This window comes from Muscardinus avellanarius (assembly GCF_963383645.1).
Source record: "Muscardinus avellanarius genome assembly, chromosome: 4".
NCBI lineage: Eukaryota > Metazoa > Chordata > Mammalia > Rodentia > Gliridae > Muscardinus > Muscardinus avellanarius.
In genome coordinates, this window is record NC_137789.1 from 20,018,214 (window position 1) to 20,030,970 (window position 12,757).

Sequence of the window (12,757 nt, forward strand, 5' to 3'; positions counted from 1 at the left end):
TTAGAGAGGGCTTTGAATGGCCAATTTCTCTCTCCCCCTCTCCTCCTCCCCGCCTCCCGCCCGCCCGCCCGCGCTCAAGTGCCCTCCCTCTGGGCTCCCCAGTCCACACCTTCTTCCTTCCCTAAACCCCCACTCCCTCCTCCGCCCTATTAAAACACCCACCAGCTCACTTGTTAAGACCCCCTTAAGTTGGAGGAGGCAGAAAGGCAACAACTGCGAGCAAGGAGAAGTCAAGACGTCTGGAAGGAATTACCCAGTCCTGGCTTCAAACAGCCCATTGAACCAGGGACTTGAACCAGCCTAGCCAAAGACTTTTCTCCCGATTCTGTGCTTCCTGGCTTCGGCTGAGTCTTCACCCAGCGATTTTTTTTTTTAAAAATACAAAAAAAGAGACTTTCCGTTATTGGAGAGGAGGAGGAGGAGGAGGATTGGAGCAAAAATTAAAAAGTTAATTTATTTTTAAATCACAGATAATTTTTTTAAAAAATTAGAAGACTAAAGTGCAACGGAAATAATAAAAATAATATTAGTGAATATTTTTCAAAGTGGGGGAGAACCAGAAAAATAAGACTCCTCCATACTTTTTAAATGTTGTTTTTAAATTTCTTATTTTTTTTGGCCGGTCGTCTCAAATTCATCTGATCCCTTATTACCTCAATTTTGGAAACTGCCTTCCAGCGACCCTCCGGGACCACACAGACAGGCTGAAGACGACTTTATGACCGAGAGCTGAACAAGGTACGTTACTCAGTCCTTTGGGTGAACTATGAAGGTCCTCAAATAGACCAGGGAGAGGGAAGACATTGCCCACATAAATGTTTTTAAAATGATCCAGTTCCTATAGAAAAGTTTGAGGTCTGGAAATTTCCAACAGACTGAAAAGCAGTAACTATTTCCAATCATGACCAGGCTTAGGAACATCTCCTCTGTCTTTCCCCATCCCTCCGGCACTCGCCATAAATCCGCTGCTTTTCTGGGTACACAGGTAACCTCTGCCGGGAAAGGCTGTCCCTCCTGAGATGTACTTTTCTACCCGGCATCTTCCGCAGCGGTAGAAGGGCTCCTAAGAGGAAACACAAATTTCCACTTTACAGGGAAAATGCATTGCTCAGAGCGGTCCTTTCCCCCCTACTTTCCCACCCCTTCCCTTCTCTCTTTTTTCCCCTGCACACATTCTCTGTGGCAAAGGAAACTCTGGAACAACCCCGTGCGTTTTACTGTTAAGTGAGACGCTGACTTCTTGCTTGGAATGAAAGGGTTAAGCCATCCGGGCTCCAGCTCCCGCTAGCTGAGACCCCAAAGGAGGGTCTTTACCACCTCCTAGCCGCTACCGGCCTCGCTCGGCCACTCCCCCCTTTCCCGGGCCTCCCCTCCTTTGCAGGTCCCGAACCCCATTAAGTGTCCGGCTGGGTCTGTCCGGGGTCAGCTGGGCTCCGGAAGCCTCCCTCCGGCCAGGGGTCCCTGACGCGGGCGGCGGCGCTCGCCGCGGGGAGCGGGAGGAGGACGCGCATCCCTCTGCTCGCCGGGGCAGCCTGGGGACCGCGCGCTGCGCTCGGGCAGCTGCTGCGTCCCCGAGCCAATTCCGACGTGGCATCCTGCACGCTGGCTCTTCTTTCTCTGCAGCAGCTGGGGGACCTCAGGGTGGTGGTGGGGGTGTGGGGGATTCGGGGTCGCCATCTGGATCGCCTAGCCCGCGGTAGGGGCTAGGGGGAACCCGAGGGAGCCCGGTGGATGTGAAATGGAAGTATGCCAGAGTCTGAGTTGGGATGGATAATCAACACCTTGGGCGGAATTCGTCACGCTGGTTCCCGCCCAGCGTGAGCCAGGGCTCGGAACTGGGTCCCTGTGAACCAGAGGGCGGGTCTGAAAGGAGGGTCTGTGTAAGGGTGAGAACCGGGAGGCCAGAGAGGCAGTTTCCTCTGGCCAAAGAAAAACGGCGGAGGGGAAGCGTCGCTGAAAGGATCGTTAAGTCTGCAAAGGGGCTGGGAGCAGAGAGGCGGTGCCTGGGAAGGAGGGCTTACAAGATCCGTGTCCTATTACAAGGCCTTAGGTGCCAGTTTCCACCAGCGCTCTCTCTCCATCCCTCTAACCGGCGCTGAGATTTTGGACTGCCCTGTACTGCGAGGAGCGAGCGGCTGCAGCCCGGCTCCCTGAGCAGACGCGAAGAAGCAGCCCTGTTGGCCCCTCCCTGTCCAGTTCCCCACCCAGCGAGACGGTGGCTGCCAAATGGGTCTCTCCAGCAGCTGCAAGAAAATCCTACACTGTTCCAACTCACGTGGCTGGGCTGGGATTGCCTATGACGTCACACGCAGGGGTGTGACGCGATAGACAGGGAGGCCCTGATTGGCCACTAAGGGCTTCCCCAACCAGAGACTTGAGTATATATATATAAGGCCTGCCAGTTCAGCTAAAGCAGAGAGCGGTGGTAGATGGGCTTTGCTGGAGCATGGAGGTTGATAAGAGGGAGAACGATTTCACTGCCCACTGAAAATTCCAATGAGGCATAGCCTTAGATTTCTCACAGCGGCGAAGGCATATATGATCATGTACCTTTGAGGGTATTAAACCGAATCATGATTATTTTTTGAAAGATCATTTGAATTCGAATGATCTCAAATTTGAATGATCGACACATTTAAAGTTATTAGGTTTTAAATTAAAATACATATTTCTATAGAACGGGTTAGAAAAAGAATCTATGCCTATCAACCTCTGTGTAGATGATATTTTAAGTTTTACGACGGAATTGGGTTGAAAAGAACTCTTAGATATTATTTTTTTCTTTTTCTTCCAAGGTGTGCAAGTTGACTCATTCATAAAATTAGTTTTCACTACATTTTAAAGAGGCTTGTAAGGATGTATATATACAGCTACGACACTATGTTTTGAATACTTTTCCTTTTTCACCAAAGGTTTCCCTAGTAGCTTGGCTATTCTTTTACATTTTCATGGCAGTTTAAGTTTTAGAGTATCTACTGAAGTATGTATCTTATATTGCGAAGGCCTTCACAATTCTGGGACAAATAATTCCAAGTTCTACATGGATGTTTCTAGATTAAAATCTTGTCACTAGGGTATCATCCTTCCTATTTTTTTCCTTGTATATCACCTGAGTCAGATGAATAGGAAAATATGGACATATGGGGCAAATACATATTACCTGGGTTCCCAGTATTGTACCTAGAATCGCAACTGTTAAGTTGCATATAAAAAAATCAAGGCTTCAATAAATTGGTGTCGTGCATCAAATTTCAATATGACTCTAAACAAAGCAAAGATGATATTCAACCAACAATCTTCCTGGAAAAAAGGAATTGTACAACAAATAAACTCTTGCTAGAAAGTAAATGAGCTTGAAGCTAATCATTCTCTCTAAGTCTATGAGATGCAGCCCCAGGAAATGAAGTTTCATAAATGCGTTTCTATACATGGTGTGCTTACCAACTAAGATTCTTTTAAAAATAAGTTTTCTTGGAATTGCAAACACTTAGCTTTCATTGATTCATTTATTTTCAATTATTGGTAATGTGTAAAAAGCCCTTTGCCAAAGGATCAGGGTGGATCTACTACTTTGGCAAACTGACACCACACAGTTACACTTTAAGAACAAATAACAAGTAGTTTGTTAACATTATTAGTTCCTAGCTCTTGAGTGAAGTGCAAATCATAAATGAATGTAGGGGAGAATAGAACATACTCCCCCATGTCTTTTCTAGATTCTCTCTTTTATCCATGCATACTCAGAACTTATTTCTCTAAAGAATATAAGGACAGAGCTGGTGGCAGCTGATACTTAAGCTAAGTGGGGGACAGCTCCATGTATAGAAATCACATTTTCATCGCTGAGACTTTGATTTGCATCTTTCCTGTCTAGCAGCAACCGGCATAGAATAATTGTCATTTTACTATGGAGAACCCTAAGTTATTATTTAGAATATATTCATTTGCTAATTGTACAGAGAACATTGTTGAGTGACTGTACTAATAATTGCTGTTTAAGTAAGGCCTTAACTGGTGAATCTGAAGCCTACTTTTATTTTGGTTAAAGAAAAAGAAGAATTTATCAAGAAAAAAATAGAATATATACATACATATTGTCTATATATGTATATAGTATACATACACATTGTGATATGTGTGTGTGTGTGTGTGTGTGTGTGTGTGTGTGTGTGTTGTGTGTATACAGACTGTATATGTATATGTTATGGTGCTAGGGATTTAACCCAGTACTTGCTAGCCAGTTACTCTACCATAGATCTATATCTCCATCCCTATTTAAGAATGTTTTTAATATTACCTATGTGAAATTAGGCACGTATTCCCCTGCCCACCATCTAGGAAAAGGTTAATGTAAGAGTCAACTAAATATAACAAGGCCCCAATTTATATTTACTAATGAGTGTATTTTAATTGAATATAGCTGTACTTCAGACAATTAAAAGATGAAAATATAAAATTAAATGTCTTTAAATAACTGTATTATAAGGCAAAATATGATGTGGCCCACAAGAAATGCTAGCAATTGTTATCTCATGTCCAGTATATCTGGGGCAGCAAATTAGACACTTTATGTGCATACTATCTTACCCTAACTTGCAAAGAAAATTTTATAAATAAGGGTCCTTGCTCTCAGGTAGGTAATCAGTTCACTCAGAGGCAGTGTTAGTAAGTAATGTGGATGGAATTTAATCCAGGAGTTAAATATAATGCTCTGGGTTATGATGCAGCTAGAATAGCCATATCTGAATGAAAAGGACCAGGAAAAATTTAACACCCATACTGGGCATTTGTTCTGCCTTTGGCAACACGGGGTTTGGACTACAGATAAGTTCCTAAAGGCTAATGCCGGTACAAGTAGAACTAAAATTCCACGGCAAGTCTTTGTAATTTTCTCCTTCACTGTGAACTAGGTTAAAGACGGTGAAGTTCAGGAACCAGGGCAGTAGTTAGGAATATTGGCATCCTAGGGCAAAGCAATTAAAATTGATGATTCAAAGGAAGAGAAATCTGAAACCTAAAGCTCTGGGTCCAGCCACCATTGGGGTGACAAAGGCCTTTAACAGGTTTGTTTCCGAACCCTGCCAGCTTGGTTCCAGGATCTCTGCTAGGATAACTGCAGTGGGACAGGAGAGAAAAAGGAAGACTTCAAAGCCAAAGAAGGGGGAAGGTCAGGAGGGGATCATTCTACAATGTGTCCCAGGGGGTGGTGGGCTTTAATGTGAAGGCTACTGGGAGGGGCTTCATTCCACTACTTCTGTCTCACATTTCTACTTGGAGACATTGCCAGAAAAAATATACACATGAAATGTGTATCAATGCAAATGAGACATGATGTCTCTGACTTTAACCCAGTAGTTGCTAAACCAAACTTTGCTACACATTAGAATCTACCAATGATATTTTAAAACTTGTGATTCCCTGGGTCGCAACACCTATTGATTAGTTCAGGATGTTGTTGGAGCCATGCACCAGAAACTTCCACAAGTCATCAGGTAATTTGAACATAACAGCAAAATTTGGGAACCACTACATTTAAACTTTTTTCTCGCTATCTTACACATCTCCTGTTCGCAGGCAGATAGCTACTCTGAGAACAAGTTTTATTAAAAGAAGCAGGTTTCCATTCTCGTCACTAATGTCACCTGCCCAGATTAATATTCCCAATTCTAATTATCCTACATACGATTTAAGGCCTATTTTCCTTCTTCTTCTATGAGACATGAGTTTATGGCTAAACAAAGCCTATGTTCAGAATTATGTTTTGTTTGCTAGATATGATCCTGAGTAATGCTTTCATTAAGAAAACTTTTTTTTTCTTTTTTGTGTGTGTGATATTGGAGATGGAACCCAGGGACATTCTACCTCCAAGCTACACTCCCAGCCCGATTTGTTAATCTTTATTTTGAAGCAGGGTCTTACTGAGTTGCAAAGGCCCCACTAAATAGCTGAGGCTGTCAATGAACCACAGTCTTTCTGTCTCAGCCTCCCAAATGCTGGGATTACAAGCATGGTAGCAGATGCTTGTAATACCAGCATTCCAGAGGATTGCAGTTGATGGACAGCCTCAGCTACTTAGAAAAGCCTTTCACAAATCAGTGAGACCCTGTTTCAAAAAATAAAAAAGACTAAAAATTAAAAAGAAAACATTCTTTTTAATATCTAGTATCATCCTTTGTGCCACTTTGTGCTTATATATTGGCTCCAAGCTAAAATGACCTAATCTATTCTAGTGGATTTGAAAATATCACAAGGGAGAGAGGAAGTACAAACTTACTGTATAACTTAAGTGACTCTTCTTTTAAATTGGACTATTGTCTTAAGAATAATAATGACCAATATTCAATATTGTTATTAATGGTAAGTAATGATCAATTCTTGAATGTATATCATCTTTCAAGTGTTGGGCCTTATATATACCTGCTCTTATTAGTAACCATGCAAAAAGGAATTGCTGTCATGTCACATTGAGGAAATGAGGTTTAAAGAATGGGTACCAGTAAGATTTTACATCCTGTTCTTATCAGATGGCTACAGTGAAGGGCATAAAGCACTTACTGGAGCCTATATTCATTCTTTATCCACATAGTTAGCAGTATGGGTGGTATCAAGTCTCCATTTCACCTCTAAACATTTGAAGTTCAAAGACAATATTTGAATTGTTCAAGGATGTATGGTTTATTCATAGAACCCTCAAGGTTTTTGTCTAAAGTCAGACAGTTGATTGAAGACAGAGCTTGGATTGAATCCATTTTTTTTTAATAATCCCTAGTCTTTCTATTCTTTCTCCTAGGCCAGAGTTATTACTTGTTAACTAACAAACAACAGGTTAAAGAAAAAGAAAGTCAGAGTGATTAGGTAGTTATGGGCAGGAAACATAACTAAGATCTAATTTTTAGGTATTTCTTTTTAGGTATTTAAATGAGTTCTCTCTTATAATATCATAATCTGTTTTGTGAATCCGTTTGATTAGCCCCATTTTAGAGATGAAGTCACTGAAATTAGCAGGTGTTTTATAAGGCAAGTGTTGAGGATGTCACCCTAGGATACTATTTCAATTCATTTTGACTTCCGGTTCATTCCAGAGGTTGGTCAAATTCTCCTGAGTGGCAACGCTGGAATTTGAAAACTAGTTTATATGATTTCAAAACTTTTTCTAGTCTGGAAAATGTCACATAATTTCTCCAACAACACATATATGCACACATGAGCATTAAAAGGAAGAATCAGCTGGGCGTGGTGGTGCACACTTGTAATCCCAACATTTGGGAGGCTGAGACAAGAGGAACATGGTTAGCAGACAGCTTCAGCTCCTTAGTGAGAGGCCCTTTGCAACTCAGTGAGACCCTGTTTCCAAATAAAGAATAAAAAATAGGGCTGGGGGTGTAGCTTGGAGGTAGAATGTCCCTGGGTTCCATCCCCAGTAACAAAAAAAAGGGGGGAGAATAATAGCCTTAATGCATTTGAACCCAAATATCATGATGTGTACAGACTAATGGATGATACATCCTATAAGAATAATACATTTGGGGTTGATAAAGATGATCTTGTTTTTCCTCATGTCCCAAACTTGACACGAACTCATAAGACTTCTCCAATTGCAACTCACAATTGCAATAAGTGTTTTTGCATATTTTCTATCTTTATTATCCAAAGGTGTTCTAGAACTGGTTCAGGACTTCCCGGAGCCATTATCTATAGACAATAGGCAAGAAAGTATGGATCTATTAAACAAAAACAAAACAAGAAGAAAGAGGAAAAGGAAGAAACATTGCTAGATGAGGGGTACTTTCTTTGACTCTCAGCATATATTCAGTGCCCCTGCAGGGAAGAAAGAGAATGGAGCCTCCGTGTGTATCAGCGGAGTCTAAATGATCCCATTCATTCATCCCCCCCGTACTATGGAGTACCTGCTATGTGTCAAGCCTTGTTTTTGGCACAGGATCACAATAGTGATTGAGACACACAAGGCCCTGTGGCCACGAAGTGTACACAGGCACAACTTAGACAACCACGCGGGGCAAGGGGCGAGAGTGTGCAGGGGATGGGGAGAGGGCAGGGTGGAGGCATTAGTTTGGAAAGGCATGGGAAGCTGTGGCCTCTGAGGTCTGGTCATCTGACCTCATCTCCACAGCCTTTCCCGGTTGATGATTAGACAAATTTGAGTTCACCTCAGCGTCTCCCAAATCAAAAATGGAAGGACCCCTCTGAAAACTGTACAAACAACGATGGCAGTAGGGGGGTGCGAGCAGCTGTTATTCTCCCTCCTTTCCTCCAACACTGTGCTCTCTGGGTAATATATAAGGTCAAGGGGAGGAAAAGGCTCTGACTCCCAATGACCCAGAGTCCCATTTGGGGTATAAGAGCAACAGCAAGGCTTTATATCTGCTCCACAGGTGGAAGCACTGGGAACAGTAGGGCCTTTCTTACACTGCAGCAGGATTTTGACTGCTGGCATTAGGAGCAGAAGCGCTGTTGCGTAGATGGAACCAGCAGCTCCTTTTGAAACAACCTTTTCCATGTGCTGCACTCACATAGGAAGTATATGGGCCCAGGAATCTTCTTTGTACTTGAGTGAGGGCCCATCCCCCACTTTCCATAACAGTAGGGGCACAATCTTTCCTTGTACAACCTAATTTTATTAGCCAGAGCCAAAGGCGGCTGCCTGTTTTGTCATGAGGATCCACAGCTGCTTATAGCAAATATTGATTGAGGATAGCCTGGCATTAGATCACTGTGTGGGCTTTGCTCCTGGGTTGTGACTTGGGGCAGGTGACTTCAATAGTGATCACCTTGGTCCCTTTGCCATAGGCAAGGAATGTGACATTAAGAATATCTTTGCCACCTAAAGTCACTAAGATTAAGTGAGGTTATGGTATAAACAAAACAAAAAAATTGCCCCAATGCCCAGATTCTAATAAATGATGAATGGATGTTAGCTGCCATGTATCACAATGATGAGGTTGATGGAGTTGATGATTACACTCATTCAACAGATATTTACTCAAGAGCAATGATAGGCACATTAGGTATGAAAACATATATATATATATATATATATATATATATATATATACATATATATATATATGTGTGTGTGTGTGTGTGTGTGTGTGTATGTATGCACACATTTATTTGTATGTGTGGATGTATGAGAACATGATATGTATGTCTGTGTATGTGTGTATAGTAAATAATATGTATATATACATACATAATACATAGTATAAACTCCATGAAATCAGTATGTGTATGTATACAGTGAAAATATATATTATACATATACTGTATACATTGTATATATACATACATATATATATATACAATGTATGTATATATTATACATAATATTTTGTGTATATTATACATGACATACTATATACACACACACATTGACTTCATAGAGCTTACATTATAATGGATTAAGCCATTCCTTAGCATTAAGTTTCAGCCTAGAATTCTATGGAGCATAGAAGTTATCAAATAATTGATATCAAATTCAATAGCAATTTAAAAGTCAACTGATAGGCTAATGTCTAATACTGGGTTAAAAAAAAACAGCCAAGTTTTATATTTTAAATATTTATAGAATACAGATTTCTACATCATTTTTTGTCTCATAGTAAGCTCTCACGATCTAGGAGTGAACCAACCATGTTTTTCCAATTTGACACAGAAAGGCATATAGACATGTTTCTGTTTGGGTAGGAGAATATGCTTATAAAACAGAGCACATGAATCAGGAATTGTCTGAGAAAATCTTACACATATGGTGCCCATAGCTATGAAGTCGCCTGGGGGAATTATAAACACACACAGACACACACACACATGCACACATCCATACACACACATCCTGTGTGTCACTCCCTGAGATCAATGTATTCCCCTCGCAGAGCTGGTTCCAAAATGTGCCTCTTGCCCTTTGGCTTGCACTTCGATGCTGTGTGCCCTGGGCAGCACTGGGCTATCTAGCTGGAATATAAAGGTTCAATTCTAGCCACGCTGCTGCAGTATGCTAGTAAATTTTCCCAGGCTTCAAAAGGACACTCTGTAGACAGCTATGATGTAAGAGGGTGTTCCCACTTGGGCTGTGGCTAGCAGATGCTATGTGACTGCTCTCTGTGTCCACGTGAGCTGATGAAAGCAAGGAAAACGTGAATAATGGAAAAGCATGGCAGGCTGCTCTTTGGCTGGCAGTGGGGATTTTAAACACAAGCTAAGCACACACTTAAGCTTCTCCCTGGAAAAGTGTTGGAGTCCCCTTGAAATTTTTCACTCTTGTGAGAATGACTCATGTCTTGGAAATGCCGAGTTCCAAGTCTGGTGCTCCTAGCACCTTTAGGCACCGGGTAACGTGCCCTTCGGGAGCGCCCAGCATCCATTAGCTGTGTTCATTAGCAAGGGATGCTGCGCTTGCCTGCCTTTCACTGAAAACCCAACATCTCACCATATCCAGAAGTCTAGACTGTCCATTTGTGACAGGGCTACTTTTATCAGGCTCCCATATTACCCACCGTTGTATCCTACATGGCTGTTAGAAGCAGGACACACATTTGTGTTTTGTATGATTTTCAACTTCCTAGTCGACTGACACTTTAAGCCGTGTTTCTGGTTTTTAAAATCCATTCTGGAAACTCCGTTTCACTTTGTTCCTCAGTACAGCCCTGTGAAGAACCTCTGATGTGTATAATCATCTTCATTTAACAACAACAACAACAACAACAAAACAAAACCCCAAAAATGAAATGCACAAGCTGGAATCCTGGTATGCTAGTTAGGGTGAACAAAACCCAGAATGCATATGCACAATGGCAAAAACAAAAATCGAAAAATCATTACTTGTATGAATCCATAATAGGTATCCTTTACATTTTTGTGGGGAGGTCATGGAGGCTGAACCTCCAGGAACAACTCAAGGTTGTTCTTCCGCATGTGAGTCACATACTCTGCTACTGAGCTACATTTAGCCTTTTTAAATTTCATTTTTTTTTTTTTTTTGGTGATACTGGGGTTCCAGGAAGCCCTTCTTCCTCCGGGCTACACTCCTAGACCTATTTTATATTTTTGAAACAGGGTCTCTTATGCCAGCATGGCTGGCTTCGAACCTGCGCGATCCTCCTGTCTCCGCCTCCCAAGCGCGGGGATTACAAGCGTGCGCCACCACGCCCGGCTTAAATTTCATTTTGAGACAGGGTCTCACTCAGTTGCCTGGGCTGGCTTTGACCTGCCATCCTCCTGCCTCAGATTCCCAAGATGCTGGGGTTACAGGTGTGTGCCACCACACCTCACTCTAAGGCAGGTATCCTGAGTGGTGGGAGGCTCCCTTCTCTGTGGCAACTCAAGGAGCAAGCTCCCTCTATGTTGGGGGCTCTCCAGTCCCCTTGAATCATTGTTGGTGTGAGTGTCAAGCCTGTGAAGAAAGAAGAAATCAGAGGCGGCATGTCCTTTTTCTTAAATTATGCTATCAGAAGTGGCACATCTCAGATTTTAGGAAGTTAGAACGCCAGGGGAGCCCCGTGCTCAGGAAGGAGAAACACCTATGAGCGGCCACATTAAAGCTTTCCTGAACTATATGCATCCCTCCTCAGGACCGCCTCAGTGTCTGTTAGATGTGATGGGATGCGAGTGTGTAAGTGGTTCCCATCTAGAGCTGAGCAGAGTGGTGCCCGGCAACGGCTGACGACCTGGATGATGTTACCTTCTCGGAGGACATGCAATTTGATGTGGAATAGGAAGCTAGAATAATGCCTATTAAGAAAGAGATTTTACAGAGCTAATTGTTTAGCCTAAAATTTTCATTTAAAATCAATTTATTTAGCTTTCAAAGATTAGTTGAATTAAAGGAAAAGATTAACTATTAGTTATATCTATATATGACAAATACCCAAAGTTGATGTAAAGGGCTAAAGATAGGAACAATGCATTTATTTAGACTATATCCCTTATGGTAGTTCATTCTTAAGATAGGAGAAAAATAAAGCTTCAAGGTGAAAAATAAAATAATAAAGGCTTACCAATCATCCTTTTTGTTTGTTTGTGGTACCGGGAGAGAACTCAGGGCTTTCTACCTCTGAGCTATACCTCCAGGCCTATTTTAGTTTTATTTGGAAACAGGGTCTCATTAAATTGCTGAGAGCCTCACTAAACTGCCGAGGCTGGCTTCGAATCTGCAATACTCCTGTCTCAGCCTCCCAAGTATTAGGATTACAAGTGTGCGCCACCACGCACGACTCCCAAGCATCCTTTTGATGTACAGCACTGGAATTTCTTTGGGAATCACATAAAAAAAATCTTTCCTGTCTTTGAATTGTTTAAAGCCTTGTAAGAGACACAAAGAATGTGGGGATACATGCAAAACTGGATATTATGAGCTGAAACATGTTAAACATGTTGCAGGTCTAATGTACTATGGCTTTAAACAGAAAGGATGCTCCCTTGTTGAAACTAAGCATGATGCCATTTATTCTTTAATGTATTCATTGTCTGTGAACATTTGTTGTGCTTACTGTGTTCCAATACATACATATCTAACATTAGTGGTGCTGGATTGAAGAGACAGACATATGGATAAAGGAGTAGTACAGTTCATAATTACAGTGCCCTTTAAAGATATTTGTGCAGAGCACCTAGGAATGGGGGATTTTTAAAGCCCTGTAAATAAAGTATAAAATCCTTTATTTAACAGATAAAAAAAATTCATGAGCCCCAACGAGGTAAGGTGAGTCACCCAACGTCATACAGTTGGCTAATGAGCTAT